The 16,491-nt window shown below is 36.5% G+C and overlaps 1 long non-coding RNA gene across 1 annotated transcript in view; it reads right to left on the bottom strand.

The window, feature by feature from the left end:
• Window positions 1–4,833: 4,833 nt before the first annotated feature.
• LOC140501573 (uncharacterized) overlaps window positions 4,834–16,491 on the bottom strand; it is a 34,750-nt gene continuing 23,092 nt past the window's right edge. The window contains exons 2-3 of the long non-coding RNA XR_011966241.1: window positions 6,738–6,836; window positions 4,834–5,033 (exon numbers count right to left, since the gene is read on the bottom strand). This is a non-coding gene — a long non-coding RNA (uncharacterized lncRNA). The remainder of the gene's footprint in view (window positions 5,034–6,737; window positions 6,837–16,491) is intronic.

Below are 16,491 nucleotides of genomic sequence, written 5' to 3'. Positions count from 1 at the left end.
CAAATCTGATTGAGCACATGACTAATTCAGGAATATGTTCTATATTGGTAACCTGCCTATTTGGAATGTGATTGCTTTCATTTTGTGATATTATTATCTGATGATCACCAAGTCTAGTGCTACCGTGTCACTAACTTCATGAAGAAAGTGCTGAAAACGTATAGGTAAGAGACTTCTGCACAGTCTTTAAGCCATTAACCTCTTTCACTTCTTCCTCCTGAGCTGTAATTTCCAATATCTTTTTGCTCTCCTCTTCTACAACCACTTTTACATTTAAGGCACTAAGTATTTAAGCACATTTTGCTTTATTGGAGGTGGAAAGTTTTTATTGGTTTCTTCATTGAAATTCTCTCCCTCTTCTTCCCCTGCAAAAGATATCAGTGCAGAAGGTGCATTTATTTTTAGGATAGCATTTTCACAAATGCTCATGATAAACATGACAACATATCATGACTAAGTGTTCTATGAAATGCAATTTCTTGTTGATGGTTTCTCAATTTCCATTAAGCTGCAACTTATTTTTTGTCTTCTAAAATGTCAAGACTGATATGATTCAGCTCCTCCAGTAGTATGTCTGTTCATTGGTCACTGGACAAGCATCTCAGATTTATAGGATTGACAGTTAAATTCATGTTAATAGGACATCTACAATTTGAATGATTCTTAGTACCCTCTGCCCTACTTTCTGTCACTTTGCCACTATCACTGAAGAAGTAGAAAGGAGCCAAAAAGGTCAGAGAAACATTTGTAGTTTTAATAAATACAGTCTTGAGCTTGAGGTGGAGAAGGAACAAGAGTTTAGAGAAAGAATATTTCAGTTATTTAGAAGGGATTTAGACTAATTTCATTTGTTATGAAAATTATTCTAGAATAGTTTTCACAATTTTGCTTGTTCCCTCTTATTCATTAGTATCAAGTCTATCATCAATAAAATCTGTGCCCTGACTTTGGGAGTGGCAGAGCGTTGAGATACAAATTAGTAAGGGCTTATGGTGATGCCAGGCTAAGCACTCTCAGACTTAGCCAAATCAACACACATATATTAAAGGCCTGCTATGTTCCAGACACTGCTAAGCGCTAGGGATATAATGAAAGGCAAAAGCCAGCTCTCAAAGAGGTCACAGTATACTGGAGAAAAGAACATGCAAACAACTCTGTGCAAACAAATATACAGGATAAATTGAAAATAATCAACAGAGGAAAGCACTAGAATTAAAAAGGATTGGGAAAGGATTTGATTAGGAGAATAGAAAAAAAAATGTGTGATTATGTGAGTGATGCTGAGGATGGGGAAGAGGTAGAAGAGAGAGAATTGGAGGGAAGGGGAAATGATATTTTTGGTTCTTTTTTCATACCTCAAAGCCTTGGTACATATTAGATCATAATATGACATGGCTATGAATTAGTGGGAACCAGTGGCAACAGGAAAACCAGCCAGGCCTATATTAATGAGGAATAGTTGTTTCTAAGTAAAATCATCACATAGGTCATCCATTGATCGAACTATGGCCCTATGTAAAGAAGAGGCAGAGAAATTTTTTTTTTAATTTTAATTTTAACAGAGAATCTGGGCATGTATTAGGTGGCAGTGATTTGATGATCCATTTTTTATTTTCTGATGATTAGTTTGTTTTTTTGTTCCACATTTGGAGTCATGAGATTCCATTAGTAACCATGAGTAACCATGAGTAACCACAACCATTGTGTCTTTTAGCAAATGAGATTCTGAACCAGTCTCAGCATGGAGTGAATCAGGTCAGATTCAGTCTCATGCTCTCCACATCCTCCCAGGCAAGTGCCTAAGCTGCTATTATCAGGGAGAGAAAGAAAGTAGATAAATTCTCCCACCTTCAAGCAAACCTAAGCACAGTTTTCCTCTCTAAGTTTACCATGGCCTATTCATTGCCTGAAAATTCTGATAATCATGCACATTCCACTTATCTGTATCTGTTTGAATAGATCACAATCCTGATTTGAAAGAGAAACTATAAATTGTATGCAGGCACACTTGATAAAATAATATATATTCATGGTAGAGTAATTTTTGATGAGGGCTATCTTGAAGGTCATTTTGTAACTTTCATCAATTATTAACAACCCTAATTCCCATTTGGAGTATTTCCTCAGATTATATATTTACTTATACTAATTAATGATATTTCTAAAATAATTTCATTCTTTGTATATTTTTTCTTCTTATACAGAAACAGCTAACCAAGCTCTCATGCAAGTGGCTGCCTGTGTTGAAATACCATCCCATGAATTCTTGGAATGTGAAGGATTGTATTATCAATTCTAAGGAAAAATTACATTTGCTTGCACATAATACTATATCAAATCATCAAAAGAGTTACAAATGGAACTCACTCAATGAGAGTTACTTTTTAAAAATCTATTGGATCCTTTCCAAGAGCCTCACACTGTAGCTTTTTTTTCTTCTAAAGACGGCTGTAAAGGTAGATCATATATTATGGTTCTGTCCCAAAGTGTTATCATTTTGGACTGGGATCATAAATCATATTAGCTTTCTACTTGAACCTTCCATGCCTATGGAACTAAATATCTTTATTTTAGGAAACATTTAATCATTGACACACTTCTCAACGTGTTTAAAAAAAGTGAACTCTTCAAACCTCTGTGGTTGCTAAGAGACTGATACTTAAAGTTTGAAAATCTTCATCTACATCAGATATATTATTATTTTTTCTTGGCAGGCTGGACTTTGAGATCTGTCAAGAGAGGAAAGAGTGACTTTTATAAATAGAGATCACATATTTTCAAAGATAATGGGTCTTCTTTTCTAGAAGTATAGTGCATGACTAGTTTAATTTATTACCAGGCTTTTGATCACAGAACATGGAAAAAATAAGGTCATATTCTGGCTCATGATTATTATTTATTTCAGTTTCTTCACTGAAATTTAATCAGATGAATGCCTATGTACTATGTAATATTTATTCATTAATAATAGTTTAATATTGTATATGGTACAATAAATATTTATTCCACTAAGATTTTTATAAAACCTTGGTTATATAGTAAACTCGTTGGGAAAGAAGGGTTCCTTCTGATGAGTCAAATTTCCTGGTTAATAGTAGATTCACAACATTTTTGAGAATTAATTAAATATACTTAATAATAAAACTATATGGAATGCCATTTCACCTGCATTATTTTTGAGAAAGGGCATCATGATCTTACAGGGCCTTTAGGGTCGTCATTATGAACATCAGTCATCATCAAACTGTCAATGTGTCAGAATGCCAGTTAAAAGAATTACTGATAACATAGAATTTACTGTACTTGTAAAATTCTTCAAGATTCTCACATGAAACGTGTTACATAGATTCAAACTATTTTTAATCGATTCTCTGTTTCACTTACATGGCATGGAATGAAGAAGGCGTACATAGAAGATAAGTGGGTGGGTGGTATAAAAAGAATAAATGGAAGCCCTCTCCCATCTCTTCCCCATACCTGCCGATGGAATCTACCTGGGAAACTACTTCTCCTTCTCACATGCCCAGGGGTAGCTTGGCTCCTAGAGGATGTTGACAGTCTTCACAGGACCATGCCTGGGATTGGCTAGTTGCACATAGTAGGGAGTTCAAGGACTGTTGTGGGTGGTCATGCAGCATTCACCATGGAGAGAACTCTACTAGTGATGGTGAATGGACAAAGGAAAGAGAGCAGTTCTTACTTCAAGCAGGAGACAGGCCTAGATGACTACAAAAACTCCTTTTCTCAATGCTCTCAGGGTTGTAAGTAGTGTAGGAAGCTGACCCCCTGGTAGGGGGTACCGGGAAGCACTATAAACTGACACACAAAGATGCATTCATCCCACTGTGTCTGAAACTCTATCAATTTATTTTTGCTAACAAATATCATCTTTTAAATTGATAATATCTATAGGAGATTAATGTAGAAACTATCATTTCAATCATGGTGTGATTTACTAATCATATTAAATTTAAATTTCTCCTAAATTCTAACTAAAATGTCAATGTATTTTAAAATGCTTTGAGATGAAGATGACTTTTGGAAAGGATGGAGAAGACTACAGGTTGGAGGGAGAGAGGAAGCTTGCACAAAGAAATTTTTTTATACTAAGGGATTAACAATTGGTACCTGGGAATGCTGGAGAAAGGGCATCAAGGTGGGACTATACATATGGTATCTGGAAAAATGGTAGGTTTTTCTTAATAGATTTTTATTTGTTAAAAAGGTAGGCTCAACTGAAGCAGCAATGTGGGGAGAGGGACAGGGCTAGGAAAATTATTGTGACATAAAAATAAAAGGCATTAATAGAAATTTTTAAGACTACCAGAAATAGGAAAGGGGCACAGAGAAGGAGATGAGAATTTTAATGGCCAATTACACTTACATCAAAATTTTACCTTGTCCTCTATTCCCAAAGGGAGGGCTGCCAAGCTTCTGGGAGCCAGACTTCTGAGAGCTTTACTTTGGAAAATGGGGCTCAAAAGGAAAAAGTTTATAACCCTGCCAGCCATTTCATGCTACCCTGCTGAGCCAATATCAGTTGGGGAAAGAGGGACATATGTGGTAAACTATTTTTTCTAGGTCTAGGACATGAATCTATTACACAATAAGGGATCCAAGTTTCCAGAATTGGAAGGTAAGCTAAGGTAATACAGGGGATCACAGATTTTCTGCCTTGCATCTCTTAGATTTTCTATGCAACGCTATTTGATCTTTCTCTGACCCCTTCTTTTTTTTTACTTGTCAAAATCATCCTGCTCCACATAAAATCAGAGAAACGTGGAATTGGCTTTGTTGGAATTTTCTCAGTTTTACCTTTAACTGTGCATCTCAAATAGAAGGAATTCAAAGAGATATTTGTCCATGCACATAATTCAAATAGAACATTGACACCCAACTTATAACTTACCTTTTTGAGAGACATTTCATTGGCACCAAGCAAAGAGTATTAGACCTGGAGTTCAAATTCTGATATACACTCACTTGATGTATGACCTTGGACAGTTAACATTTCTCAACCTCAGTTTCCTCATCTGTAAAATGGAGATAATAATAGCACCCATTTATAGGGTTGCAGTAAGGATCAGATAGGGTAACATGTAAAGTATTTTGCACATGTTGAAGTACTCTATCTATGTTATATCAGGCTTTTATTAGTTATTGTTAAGGTTGGAAGATGAGATTTGGTTTATGATATGCCCAAATGAATGTCAGAAGGAACCCTTTATTACAGGCTGCCACAGTCACCACATCTGTGGCATGTTGAAGACAGTGACAACAGCAATGGCCTTGGCTCCCAAAGAGAGAAAAAGAAAATGGTGCCAAAGAAATGCTCTGCATATTTTTCTTTCTTCTCCCCGACCAGTGCTTGAAAAATGTCCCTGCTCAATGTGTTTGCTCATCCACACAACTGCCAGCTGTGCTTTCTTCTTGCACTAGTTGCTACATGGTCAGCCATTTCTTATGCAGGGGCTGTCATATTGTAAATGGCATAGCCTCAGTACTAGAACTTGAACTCCAAACAATGATTAACTGATATTTCAAGGAATTACTGGCCCCACTCAAAAATGAAACTCATCAGTATGCCACCAAATGCTACTACGTAAAGGAAGTATCAATCTGTCCAGAAAATAGATTTTTCCTCTAGTATGATACATGGAGATGAGAATAGTAGTGGTTTGTCTGCTAAAAAATACAAAGCATATTTCCCAAAAGGGTCTTTGTTTTCCAGCTATCAAATTTAAAAAAGTATTCTAAATATTGAACAGAGATATTTTCTCAGTAGTTTGCATGAAGAAAACACTGTTTCTAAGTCTTCATAGAACTACCTAGCCACCATTTTGCAGTTGAATCAGTCATTTTGGCCATGATAACAGCAGATCAGTGAACAGTCGATCCATCACTGAAGGGTCAATCCAGACTGGTCATTAAGACACCAAATCGGGTAGACCCTGTGGCAATTAATTGATTGCTCTGTGTTGACATATAATGGGTCAGTCTGGGTGATTGTTTAGACCCAGCCAGAGGGTCTAACTGTCAGTATGTGCCAGATGGGGCAAGTTCAGGAATTATAGCAACCTTGTATCACATCTGCCAGGTATGGTAAGTTGCTATATGGCAGAAAGAGCACCTGGGATTGGTTCCTGAGTCAATAGAAAGTACATAAAAGCTTCTCGCTTGGGACAGATAATTGCCTAAGAATCTTGCTGTTTTCTTATATTTGCTCTCCTGATCTTTCCATATGTACATACATATACATATATACACATACATGTACATATGTACATATATATGTGTATATATGAGTGTGTGTACATATGTGTATGTATGTATGCCTCCTGGGTCTTCTATCTGGAGCCAAAACTTGCCTTACAGTACGATAAAACAGTGCAGTTCCTTAGACCTAACCTGGGAGCTAGAGGTAGGGATGGGGTGAGAGTGGTAAGATCCATGCTGCTGCATTAACTGCCAAATAAATGCCAAATAGCACTCAAACTGCTTGTTTTAATTATTTGTTTATGTCAAAATGTCTCATTTATAAAAGACTCAGTGTTAAACATGAAGAAATATTTCTCCTGGACAATCTGGAAAGGTAATTAACCTGAACTGAATTTTTAAATCCTGATCAACACTTCATAATTGAAAGGGACTCTTGTCTATAAATGAGGTAGCACATTAAAACAAATAGATACTTTGATTCAGGAGATATGGTGTACAATCTCAGCTCAGACACTTACCGTGCTGTATGACTGAGCAGATCATGGAACTTCTCTGCACCTCAGTTTCTAACCCACAAAACAGAGTAACATTTGCTCTGTTCAGGTCACAGGGTTTTTCTGAGGACAGAGTTAAAGGAAAATTAAGGAATTTTTAAAATATAAAGTATTTTCCAATAACGTATTTGAGGAAAAAGATGCATACAAAACCCCAGAAAAACAAAGTATTCTTAGTACCCTGGACAATCCCCAAACTAAGTGATCTATCGAAGAGGTGGGGAAACTGTGGGTCTTAAGGTCAAAGGTGGCCCTTTAGGTCCTTGGGTGCCGCCTTTTGGCTGAAGCCAGACTTCACAGAACAAATCTATTTAATAAAAAGATTTGTTCTATAAAACTAGGACTCAGTCAAAAGGCAGTACACAAGGACCTGGAAGGTCACATGTGACCTCGAGGCTGCAGGTTCCCTAACCCTGGATACCATTCTGCCACTGGTAGTCAGATGCGTCTCTTCTAAAGATTTTTGCCTTTGGAAGTACAGGCTTATCCTTTCACTTCTCCCTGGTACCCTTCCTCTATGAGACCTTCAGTCAAATTCTGTTCAGTCATTTTCAGACGTCTGATTCTTCATGACCTCATTTGGGGTTTTCTTGGCAAAGATACTGGAGTAGTTTGGCATTTTCTTCTCTAACTCATTTTACAGATGAGGAAACTGAGGCAAATTGGGGTAAGAAATTGCCTATGGTCACACAGCTAGTAAGTGTCTGAGGCTGGATTTGAACTCAGGTCCTCCTGACTCCAGGTTCAGCACTCTATTTATTGTGCCATCTAATAACCGTCCCTTCAATCACCCTAAAGAGGAGATCTCAGGATACAAACCGTACATTTTGGTAAGTTACACTGAAGTTACTTAAATAGTATTGTTGCAGCATGATTTGATCTCAGGCTATCAGCCTTGATCTGAGAGAATATTGTCTTCTTTCCTAGGTGATCTTTCCCAATAGTAAGGAAAGGGGAAAAGTTTTGGAGCCATTATTTCACAGGAGAACTAATAGGGCTTAATCTGAGGGCAAATTCAAATCAGTTGTTACTATCCTCTTGCAATTTAAACAGTTCAGACTGTCTGAGTCCCCAGTTCTTTGTCACATTAAATCTCAGATACACACAAACTATCACTTTCTGCTGAGGACATAAAGACTCAATACATTTCCCTTAAGCTAGAGAGGAAAGCAAACAAAGTCTAAAAATTGGACCCAAAATTCTTTGGGGTTTAAGGTCCAACTTGAGTGTTCTAGCTTCATAGTATCATAGACTTTCCATTCTACTAGAATTCTTTCCAAAAAGCTAGATGAAGGAGGATTGAGAGGGAAAGAGTGTCAGATCCCCAGCATCAGAACTTTTCTGGATACTGGTGGAAATAGCACCCTGGCTATTTCCATGTGTAGAGGGTAGCTAACTGGTATCTAAAGGTGTGTGAGACTTCTTCCAGCTGTTATCCTTGCTTCCTACAGCTGCTAATGTGTGAGCATGATACCAGTCTGATTTGAGTAGGGCTATTGGCATTTTACTCTAAGACTGAGGTTCTGAGCCTCAAATTGTCCCTCCTAAGAAGGTGCCAGATGTGAAAAATCTCAGCTGATATCATAACATTCTCTTTCTTTCTCAGATTCAAGTCAAAATTCTCCCTGAAGAAAGCTCAATTCCAGTTCATTTAGTTGATCCTCCCCCTTCTACCTAGAGTCTGTTTAATAAGTCTCTCCTTTTCCAGTTGTCTTTTTCCTATCTACTTAGATAAAGCTCCCCAAGTGATTGCTCTCCACTTTTTAATTCTTTTCTAACTGCCTTCCCTCTGGTCAGTTAATGTACTCCTTTCTGGCTGCCTTAGCTGCCCCATGGCTTTCATCAAACCATGCTGCTCTCTCCTCTCCAGTTTCTTATGCATACCGATGCTAGACTACTCTTCCTAAAATACTCCTTTCACCACGTCACTCCCTGACATGTGGGGGTGGATGTTTAAAGGTAGAGGACATAAGAAGGACAAAAGTAGACCCAGGCAGGAAAGCCAAAATACAGAATGAAGGAAGGTCTTGAAGAAGACGACATGCTGAGAAGACAAATTCTATATCAGGGCAAGACTCATGACTTAGAAAAAATGATGTTCCAAAAAAGACGTAATGAAGCATTCCCAAAGCCCCATGGCAAAGAGGTGGGGGGTACCTGGGTCAAAAATGAGCATTCACTATCAGATGCAGAAACTGTATCTTCTGTGTTTGCTTAATTGTTTTTATTTGTCCTAAAGGAGAATTCAGACTAGAGGAAAGTGCAATTTGAAAGTACTATAAGGTAAAGACAAAAGGGATCATTAAATGTTTATCCTTATTAATTTTTTGAGAAGAAAGATGATCACAGTAAACATGCTTTTCTGCTCCCAAAACCTGCTAGGGGAAAACTGCCTGCAACTGAAGTTGCAGGCTAAGCCCCAACTCATTTGGGAAATAGAGAAATGAAGAGGATATGTAAGGAATGGTGAGACCATGGCCCACTTCTCTCTCTACCTTGCCATTCTAAAAGGTTAGAAACAAGTTTATGTTCAGTCAGAACTATGGAAACTAAAAGTGTGTGTTCCATCCCTCCCCACCCCCAGCTTAGGTACATGGTAGTGGCAGGGTTAGGGGTGCCAGAGAACACATGTAACACTTGTGCATAAAGATGGCCCAAAGACCATGGAACTCTGAGCATGCAACTTGAGCCACTGGCATTGCTGATGCCCTGATTCCCGCTGTGACTGACTCCTCCATGTCTGGATTCTTTGGCTTCAATTCCTATTCATACTTTCTTAACCTCCTTTTATCAGATGCACCAACTCAGTCCCTCAACTACCTGATTGGCAGATAGATCTCATCTGAGCAGTCCTAGAAGGCTGTGACTGAAGTACAGCTTAAAGGAGCAAGTTTTTGGGGAAATAAGGATGCTCTTTACAAGCTAACTTAATTGAACAATTCAATGAACATTTAGAGAACACATTATCTCCCTCTTCCCAACCCTCTCTTCATTCAAATTTCCCCATTACTACTACTATCATTACTGCTAATTTTTGTTATTCAATCATGACCTTATTTGGGGTTTTCTTGTCAAAGATACTGAAGTGGTTTGCCATTTCTTTCTCTAGTTCATTACAGATGAAACTGAGGCAAAGAGGGTTAAGTGACTTGCCCAGGGTCACAAAGCTGGCAAATATCTGAGGTAAGATTTAAACTGAGGGAGATGAAAGAAATATAGCTGTCCTAGCATCTCAAGATTAGCTGGAACATCTGCATATAGAGCTGAGATCAAAGATATATGTGGTATTGACACAAACATCTAAGAACCACAGCCATATTCTACTATACAAATGGTCAAAAGTAATGAACAAGTAAATTTAAAAGTAGAGATGTAAGCTACTAACAAATAAATGAGAAAATACTCCAAATTCCTAATATTAAGAGAAATACTACTTAAAAGACCTTTGACATTCTATATTACACCCAGCAATTTGCAAAATGACAAAAAAAAAAAAGGAAAATAGCAATTGTTGGAGTCACTGTTATAGTGCAGTAACACTGATACACTGTTGGATGAACTCTGAATTGGTTCATCCATTCTGGAAAATGCTTTGGAAATATATTAAAAAAGCCAATAAGCTCTGCATACCCTTTGACCCAGTAATGCCAGTACTAAATATACACCCTCAGAGAGAGCAAACACAGAGGCGGGAAAAGCATTCCTATGCACAAAATAAAATTTATAGCAATATGTTGTTGTTGTTGAAAAAATTAGTACAAAAATTGTGCTCATCGTTTGGGGAATGGATGACAATTATGACAAGAATATAATGAATTATTGGGCCATAATAAATGATAAAAGCAGACACATTCAGAGAAACCTTAAGAGACTTGTATGAACTGATTCAGAGTGAACTGAGAAGTACCTTGGGAACAGTTTATATCATTACCACAGTAACATAAAGTAAAACAACTTTGAAAGATTTATAAACTCTGTAATAGTATGACCAATCATGACTCCAAAGATTGATAGCAAGGCATGCCTCCTACATCTTGACAGAGAAGTGATGGGCTAGAGATAGAAAAAGAAATACGTGTTTTCAGACATGGCCAAGGTATTAATTTGTTTATGCTCAACTCTTTACAGGGGAAAAATTTTATATGATTTTGATTAAGGGGAGGTGATGATAGTGAAGAAAAAAAGGAAAAAAGTGTCAAAACATTTAAAAACATGGAAGAATATAGAAAGAAGTTGAGAGAGGAACACAATCAAGTAAGACAGTGTTAATACTATCATGGCAAATTTGACATACACCTTAAAATATATAATATTGTGATAAAGAGATCTGTGGCTTCATACACATTCTGTTGTTTTTGTATATCCAAATTTCTATGTTTGTTATTTTTTAAATTTATTTTTAGTTTGCAACATTCATTTTTATAAGATTTTGAGTTCCAAATGTTTCCCCTCCCCTCTCCATAGGCTATATATCATGTTAATCATATTAAACAAATTTTCTACATTAATCATGTTGTGAAAGAAGAATCAGAACAAAAGGTAAAAGCCATGACAAAGAGAAGACAAAAAAAAAGAGAGAGAGAGAAAATAGTATCTTTCCATTTGCATTCAGACTCCATAACTCTTTCTCTGGATGTGGATAGCATTTTCCATCATGAGTCATTTGGAATTATCTTAGATCAGGCCTGCACAATATATGGCCAATGAGCCACTGGTAGCCCGCCAAAGCATCCCACAGACAGTACATTGTACAGACTTGTTTTATATCCTCTACATTACTCTTGGGGCTGCCTGAAATCCTTTTGCAGGTTTCAGGTTGTGCAAGCCTATCTTAGATCACTTGATTATTGAGAAGAGCTAAGTCTATGGAAGCTGATCCTCCCACAATGCTGCTGTTAGTGTGTACAATATTCTCCTGGTTCTGCTCACTTTACTCAGCATCAGTTCATGTAAGTTTTTCCAGGTTTTTCTGAAATCTACCTGCTCATCATTTCTTATAGACATGTTTGTTATTAAGTTCATTATACAATTAAAAAAAATAAAGGATAACTATCTATCTGCTTTCATGATGAGAAACATCTCTTTCATCAGAGCTCCTCTTTTGTTCATCCACAATGAGGATTCATCTTCACCACTTCAACCAGAAAATGGGACAGTCACTGCATGCACCTTCAAATCTCTATCAGTAAAAGAAAATGTATGTAAATATGTTTTATATTTAATCTATTCCTTTTGGGTATCTTTCCTTTTCTTCCCCATTTCCATCTATGCATTATGAGAGGTAGTACTAGGGAAGTGGATAGAGAATTGTGCTTCCCCTCAAGAAGACCTTGCTTGAAGTCTTGCCTCTGGCTACATACTGACCATGGATATATCATTTAATCCATCAGTACCTCAAGTAAAGTGGTAAAACCCTAAATTTCAAGTCAAGTACTGATCTTACTAGGAATTCTCTATACTGATAAAATTGCAACTTCGTTCGACTTTTTTAAAAAAAGATCTCATCATTGAAGTGACATTTTGATGCAATGTAAAATTAAGAGGCATAAATGTCTAACAGAACTTTTCCAATTCTGATTTAGTGTAGCAGGTTAGAGTTTAGGAGAAGACTGGATATAAGAAGAAGAATGAAGGAATTAACACTGAGTAAACAATGGAAAATACAAAGTTTCTAATTCTATCAAGAAGTTAAGGATAAATTGTGGCAGAATTTTCCAAGCACACCTCATTTTTATATCTGGCCATGACAGTCTAGTCCTACCTTCCTCCAGATAAGTTTCAGATCAGCGTATAGGGCATTATTACTGTGGAGTAAATGGCCTCCTGTAAGTGGCACTTGATAGCATTAATATAAACACTCTATCAAAATAATAATAGTGGTAATAGTTAATATGTAAACATTTAAGGCTTTTATATATATATGCATATATGTATATATATAATCTCATTTAAGCCGTACAATAATCCTGTGAGGCAAATATTAAAGGTATTATCATCTACATTTACAGACGAGAAGAATGAATCCCTAATTTAAAGATTAGAGACCTTGCCCTCAGTCACAGAACTTGGAAGTGTCAGAGGAAGGATTCTAATCTATGTGTCTCCTAACCATTTTCACTACATCATGCTGTCTCTAGAATTAGGAATGCAATAAAATTATAGAATGCACAATTTGGCACATATCCTAGGTAGGTTAATGGCAGAAAATGTTTATTGTATTCCAACATATTTATAGAACTTTTTTCAGTTAAAAGTTGATTGTTTTGTGCTAATTAAAAACCTGTTTAAAAATTAATTGGTCCATTGACTCGTGAATGGCCAAACAAATAAAGTATAGGAATGTGTGGCAATTGGATTTTCTCTCACTCATGGACCCCCTAGAAAAACTATCTGATATTTGAAGTTTCTAAAACCATAATTCATGAACCTGCATAATATGTTTATTTTTGCCAGTTAAACAGGACACTCATACAATGCAAAAATTGTTTAATCAAACAGCATAAAATGGTAAGAAATGGTACCTTTATAGATACATGGGGTACAATCTCCTGTGGGTTACCACACCATCTACTTGATGATCCTACATGATAGGAGCAAATGTACTTAAGACACATGCAAAGGGACATGTGTGACTAGGGTACACAGATGGCCAGGTTAACTCAAGTGTGACCTTCTCTGGTGAAATCATCACACTGTTCTCTGCCTCTCTCAGCTGGATGTCACATCTCCATTCCAATTACACCCTTTTTTGGGTGTCTCTCTTGGTCTCATGCCTGTCAGGTGGTTCTTTGATACCATGTGTGGGTTGCAGTTGTTTAGCTTCTTCTGGGACATCTGCCGTTCTTTACTACCATCTATTAGGGAGCAATGGCTAGGAAGCCTCTCCCTGAGAGCAAGAGTTACAACTCTTTGGTGCAAAGTCAGGGGCTATGAGATATCACATCAAACCATGAAATCAACAAAAAATGGTAGAATTTCCCAAACTAAGACAAAATATATTATTAGTATGTTATTTTTTTCTTTTGTTATCATCTCAAGGTCCTTAGTCCAAACAACTATCTGATGAAGTTATCTAATGTCTAATTCCTATTAAAGCCTGTTAAACAGATAATTGCTATAAATGAAATGTATTTTTGTGTCACAAAGAGAAATTTAGAAAACTCATTCTAGGGACCAAAAAAAAAAAAATCCAACAGGAACTACATAAGGAGTGGAAAATTCTCCCCTTGCTCCCAAGATCCTCAATAATTGGTATCCAAATAAAGTCAAGAGCAAGAACAAAAGGTTAAATGCTCAAAGACTGATAATAAAAGTGAAAACTACAATAGAGAACAATCAAAACTAGATCAAAAGCAAAGAAAGAAATATATTCCTAGCTATAAAAATATTTAAGTGCTTAATATACATGCAAGCACTGGGCAAGATACTGGACGAACGAGTACAAAGAATGAAACAATGTCTCCACCATCTTCTCTATGAAGTCTTTCTCCCTGTCTGTTGGTATCCACCCTCCCAAACTGCTTTGTATTTAATTTCTTTGTATATGTTTCTGATTATTCACTACATACACTTAGACACACATGCACAATATGGAGATATACATAGACATATGTGTGTATATACATACATGCATAGTTGCCTCCCCATTAGAATTTCAGTTCCTTGTGAATAAAGATTTTTCTTATATTTTGTATTCATATCCCCAGAGCCAAATATATTGCTTGGCACATTGTTGTTACTGTTGTCATCGTCTAGTCGTTCAATCACGTCCAACTTTTCATGATCGTATATGGGTTTTCTTGGCAAAGATATCGCAATGGTTTGTCATTTCCTTCTCCAGAGGATTAAGGCAAAAGATGGTTAAGTGACTTGCCTAGAGTCAGACAGCTAGAAAGACTCTGAGGTCAGTTTTTATTTCAGGTCTGCTTGACTTCATGGCTAGCACTCTATCCACTGAGCCACCTAGCTGCCTTGGTGTATAGTAGGGTTCAATAAATATGGATTGTTTTAATGAAATATATTTCTTTCGTCTCAGTAGAGAAGTGATAAACCACAGGTAAGGAATGCTTCAGGCTCTTCACTCTTCTTTGCCCCACATATTCTACCAATTGCCAAGTGTGAATTCTAACCCCACACATATTTTGCATCCATCCTCTTCTCTCTACTCATTTGGCACCAAAATGGTTGATCTCTTCATCATTTCTTTCCTAGACGACTACGATATCCTCCTAAGTCCCCTTCCTCTGTATCCATCATGTACCATCCATCATGTACATTTCTGCAAAGTGATATTCCTAAAACACAGGTCTGACCATGTCATTGACCTGATCAATACAATTTATTGGCTCCCTATTACCTCTGGATCACTTAGAAGCTTCTCTGTTTAACATTTCAAGCCCTTCACAAGATGGGTCCAAACTAACTTTCCATTTGTCCCTGCGTCTGAAATCACCCCTTCCTCTCACTTGCCTCTTGGAGCACCTCGTTTCTTTCAACGCTCAGTTCAGATGTTCTGTATGAGGCCTCCTGCTCTCTCCCCCAGCTTATATTTATTATGCATTTGTGTGTATATATATATATATATATATATATGTACATATACACACACATACACACAATGTTATATTATGTGTATGTGTATATATGTGTATATATTATATTTATAGTGTGTTTATATATTACATATAATGTGTATATATTACATATGTCTATATAGATTATATTTATTGTATGTGTATGTGTATATATATTATATTTATTGTGTGTCTGTGTGTATATGTATTATATTTATTGTGTGTATATATGTGTGTATATATTTATATAATATGTGTGTATGTGTATATATATTTTATTTATAGTATATGTGTATATGTGCGTATATGTATATATATTTGTGTGTGCATGAGTATGTGCATATTACATATAATATAATATACATACATATATACATATACATATATATATACATATATACACACATATAATTATTTGTATATGGGTTATCTTTCCCAGTAGAATGCGAGCTCCTTGAGGACAGGATCTGTTTTATTTTTATCTTTGTATCTCAGATGTCTAGAACAGTACTTGTAATAAAGCAAGTGCTTAATAATGCTTGTCGATTGAATGACTGACTTTATTATACATATCTTCTGCAGATCAAAGCTCTTTAAAAAGTTTTTTTTCTAGTTATTGTAGAAGTTTCTTATAGGAAAAGACTAATGGAAAATCATTGAAGTGTAAAAATAAATCAAATTAATAAAAATAAAATAGATTGTGGGACAGGCAGGATTGTACCAAGAAAACTCTCAAACAGCTTGACCTTGTCATTCAACAACTTGTCCTACTAGTGTCGTGCCTTTAATGACTCTGTTTAGTTTTTCCATGTTCTTGAGCCAGAGTGCCTATGGTTCTTCAATTGCCCCACTGGCACATTGCTCACCTCCCAGTATGAAGTTTTGGTTAAGTTGGTTAGGACTGTCATATTTGAATACGTTCTCTGCTTCTCATTTCTCATAGTTTTACATCTATTTCTCATGCCTTCATCCAGACATCTTGCCAGCAATAGCAGATGGAAAAAACTTGTTTCTTCCTTGGCTTTAGTACTAATCCCAGATGTCCTTAATTGCTCAAAGCGGATCACAGTGAACTAGCACCCAGCTGTCCTCTATGGGTCAGTTGCCATTCAACTTAAGCCCTCACTTCCCTTTGCCCTCTGACT

Source organism: Notamacropus eugenii, chromosome 4 (assembly GCF_028372415.1).
Source record: "Notamacropus eugenii isolate mMacEug1 chromosome 4, mMacEug1.pri_v2, whole genome shotgun sequence".
Taxonomy (NCBI): Eukaryota; Metazoa; Chordata; class Mammalia; order Diprotodontia; family Macropodidae; genus Notamacropus; species Notamacropus eugenii.
The sequence above is the reverse complement of the archived record's forward strand: the minus strand, read 5'-3'. Positions and strand labels throughout refer to the sequence as shown.